Raw genomic sequence first — 4,737 nt, forward strand, 5'->3', positions numbered from 1 at the left:
ATAGTCATTTACAACTATTTTTTTTTCTACTGTAATGCAATACTGTCCAAAAAATGTACCTATAAATACGAATTGCTGCCGTTTCCATTTGAAATGAACACTAGATGCATTAAAACTCAAACTATTATTTTCTTTTTCATCAATAAAGGCAAACGCTCGCACAGTTATGTAATACTATGACTTCGAAACAATTGTAACATCCTGCATGATTTGAAAACGGATACTTATCGTCACATATACAGCTTAAAATCGCATGCGGCTGCATCAGCGAAAAAAAATTTTTACGTTACTTTTGCGATTTTTAACACTATTGGGTAGGTTTTGGTTTGGGTTTGGCGTAGGGGATGTTTCCAACATGGTAGAGCCACTCACTGGATATTTGAATGCTGAATATCTCCAAAACGTATTGAACAGCGATATAAAAAAGCCGCATTTCGTACCCGCGCCGTAATCAAAACGTGCCACTTAAAAGTGCGTTCCAGTGCCATTTCGAAACTGCTGCGAAACACGCAGTAATGTACATAATTACAGGGTTGCAGAAACATATGTAGAAGCACGTATTTCCAACGAGCCTGGGTTGAATCAAGCAATTTCGATTTGCTATATTCTCTTTGCACGAATGTATGGTAAGTATGCATACTTTCACATGTCTGATTTGATACAAACAGCTTACATTGTGAGATCAAATAAACACAGATCACACAGTATATAGTATATATTTGCTGTAGGAGAATGTGGGGGCAACTTGGATGCGCTAGATTTATGTAAATTAATGTTTTTCTACTAAACACAATATATATATAAATTTATTATTATATGCACAAAGTTGGATGCAATGCATTTCTGATTTTCTCATTCGAATATAGGTGATGTTGGGACAAAATAAGGTGTTTTATACGACAACAATGTTTAGCGTGTGTTGTTTTGTGACAGAATTCACAGCCAAAGCGAGCCTACGACGTAAACTCTAGCTTACAAGGTTTGGACAAGAGCTTGCAAGTGCACCGGATCGCATGTCACGTCATCTCATAAACAGCTCAAATACAGCTTAAAAGTATTCTTATCCATATAATCCATGGCGGATTATGCTCATGCGCACGCTGTAATCAGTGTTTAAAGAGTTTAGAAGTGACAGTCCGGGACTGTGTTTTATGCCTCTTTTCGAGACCTGTTGCTTATCTTCAAAAAGTGTTTGGGAAGTCCAGACGATCCCATAAAGCATTGCATGAGAAATTATAAATATGTCATGCATTACTGCAAAGTATGAAACAAGTTTTTAAAGTAGTTCGGTGTATTTATAAATGTAATATTTAACACGGTATGTGCGATTTAATTTAAATGAAAATACGTTGGTGGATGCTCACATACAGAGCACTAATTAGGTATTTCTCTGTTATCCTGAAAATACAACCGTTTTATTCATTGTAAATGCATTAAATAAAACCAAAGGTGAAAGCAAAAGCGTTTCGTAATTATTGAAAATTGAAAACAAATGCTGTTATTTTGAACTATTCATCAAATAAATCCTGTTTTTGCATGATTCGTTTATTACATTTTTACAGCAGCATAAACAAACAGAAGGGAACAGAAATTAGATTAAAAGCTAAAACTACTATTACTACCACCACTAATAAAAAAAATAATAATAATAACAATGATAAAATATCACATTAATAACCTCACTCGACTCATAGGTTGAGAGCAGTGTCCAAAAAAAATTGTATTTTCAAATAAAGTAGACATTAATTACTTCAGAAAAATGAGAGGAGTAACCTGAATGACATTTAGGAGAAGATAAAAACGTAAAATAAAATAATCTAATTAATCTAAAACAAATGTATCTCACTTTATACAAAACTATTAATCAGCAGAACTGTTTTTAACATAATCAGAAATATTTATTGAACGGTATGTTACGCTGAAGTTATAAAATAATGATGCTACAAATGTAGCTTTTTGCCACAGGAATAAATTACATTTTGCAATGCAACCAAAAAAATATATATATTTTTAACTGTAAAAATATTTTACAATTGCATTGTTTCATACCGTATTTTTAGATGTTTTTTGCTGAGTTTTTCTCCAAAAACATTTTACCGTCCTCAAACGTCTGATGAAATTTAAGTTTTAATGCATCCTCATTGTTTGTAAATTAATCCACTACATCAAAACATAATAATAAACATAAGTTTTGACATCAGTACGTATCTTTCCGGCTTTCTCGGGCCGTGTGTGTCTACATTAATTGACTATGCTAAATAGCTGCACAGTTCCAGGTGCTCGGCCTCGGTGTGTTTGCTGAAGGGGGCTCTGATCTGACTCTCCTACATGGGGAAATTATCCAGGCTGGTTATGACACACTCCGCTGAGCCAGGGTCATCTGGAAGCTCATGAAATAACCTCGACCACCTCCAAGACTTTCAGCATATGGCCCTGTTGACCCTCAAGGGCACAGAGACTCAGAAAAGCCTCAATATGCTCTGCTGTTGAAAGAGGCCTGACTTGTGAATTTTAGATCCCTCAGCTCATTTGTTAAGCTTGTCACTCAAAACGAGCAGCGTTTGGGCTTAAAGAGGCTCATAAAGCAGAGCGGTTTCATAATACCTTGGCTTCTGAAACAGCGACGAAGGTATGTAAGTGTTTTGACTGTTTGACTGTTTCTTGCTAGCAATTTACGAGGGAAAATCCAGTATCCAACCGAAATGAGTGTTCATAATGCTAAAAGCCCTTATATTTTGACTAATCGTATTGTGGAAATTTTGAATAAGTTTTTTTTTTTTTTTTTATATAATATATATATATATATATATATATATATATATATATATATATATATATATATATTTTTTTTTTTTTTTTTTTTTTTAGGATCTTGTGACACTGAAGACTGAAGAAATTATGCTGAAAACTGAAAACAGTTCTTTTAAATTGTTTAAAAAAATTAATGAATAGCCTACTTTTTATTCAGCAAGGATGCATTTAATTGATCAAAGTGAATATGTTTTTTTGTATTATATATATATATACACATATATATATGGAGGAAAAAAAAAAATATATATATATATATATATATATATATATATATATATATATATATATATATATATATATATATATATATATATATATATATATATATATATATATTTTTTTTTTTTTTTTTTTTTTTGTTTCTTAAGACAAAACACTGATACTATGATACTGAAGACTGGAATAATGATGTTGAAAACTGAAAACTGTTATTTTAAATTGTAAAAGAATCAATTTTATTATTTTTTTAACCAAAACAATAAACAATTAGTTCAAATGCATTAAAAAATCTACACACTTTTGAAAAATAATGTACGTGTTATGCTAACTTGTATATAATACAGTAGATATTTTTTGCTACTCTATGCTGTTTTATCTTTCCTTATACCTGAACTTTCTTTACTAAAAAAAGAAAATATGGATTCAGAACCATATGAGGCTGTGTAAATGATGTCAGAATGATCCATTTTGGATGAACGATTCCTTTAAACACAGTTTGAGATCCAATACCTTCTGTAAATAACTCTTTTTTTTCTGTCTGCGATAAGATTAAGGTTGAAGGTTTTCGCAAAGCACAGGGCAAGAGTGGTTAAAGATGTATTAAGGCAGCAGAAAGATACTTGAAACCTTGCGATGCTCAGAAAGTTTGACATTTATGTTCACAGGAAGAAGATGGTGGGAGCAAACCGCTGTGGTGATGAGGTGTTATTTTGCACCGATAAAAATATATGCTTTATTTTCATACCAAGCATATAATTATAAACTCTTCCAGCTTGGTCCTTAATGAATAAGGGAGGAAGGGTGAAAAGCTCAGAGAGAAACATCAAAAGCTTTCCACACAGCACTCTGTGGCCCAGAGCTGCCCACACACGCAGGCATTTCCATCTCTGAGCCCATAGCATCACACCCTTTACTCATCCACCCAGATCCAGCCACCTCAGCCAATCACAGAGCGGCGTCGTGACCGACTGATGCCCTCACCCTGCCCACAGCCAATGATCTCATCCCCCTCGGTGGATCCCGCCCACTTCTGGTGCCTCTGCCGCGTTTGCCCGAGGTCACCGGGATTTCTAGCAATTATCGCTCTTTCTTTTCGCCGCTCTGCGTTCCATTCAAGCTTTTTTTAGCACGCCGTGTTCAGATGGGGATGAGAGGATGTTCTCGGGGTGCTCGTTCGGCAGTTTGTTCAGATGAATGCAGAAAGAAACAGAAACTAGCCAAAGTCCCTCCTACAAGAAAAGTCTGTTCGCTTGTCAAGCGGCATCACCAGCTTCTAACAGCCCTGGCTCTTGGAAGTACAGCTCCTGTCTGCGCGACGGTTTAGATTGTATTTCAAAAATAACAGTACAGACGTTCAGGCCAGTGCAACTTCATGAGTAGAGTTATGAATAAATACATATTAAATGACTGGCTGATAGGATATGCACAAAGACATGAATTAAAGTTAATAAAGACATGTCTTTTGCGGTTTTTATCATTCAAAGAATTTTGTCAGAAAAGAAAAGGAATCAGATGTATGAAACAGCATTGATAATATAATAATAAATGTTCATGTGATCACGTGACACTGAAGGCTGGAGTTATGAGGTTTTGCATTACTGGAATAAAGTACTTAAAAAAAAGATATATATATATATATATATATATATATATATATATATATATATATATATATATATATAATTTTTGTAATAATATTTTTTC

The sequence above is a fragment of the Puntigrus tetrazona genome, chromosome 18, assembly GCF_018831695.1.
Source record: "Puntigrus tetrazona isolate hp1 chromosome 18, ASM1883169v1, whole genome shotgun sequence".
NCBI lineage: Eukaryota > Metazoa > Chordata > Actinopteri > Cypriniformes > Cyprinidae > Puntigrus > Puntigrus tetrazona.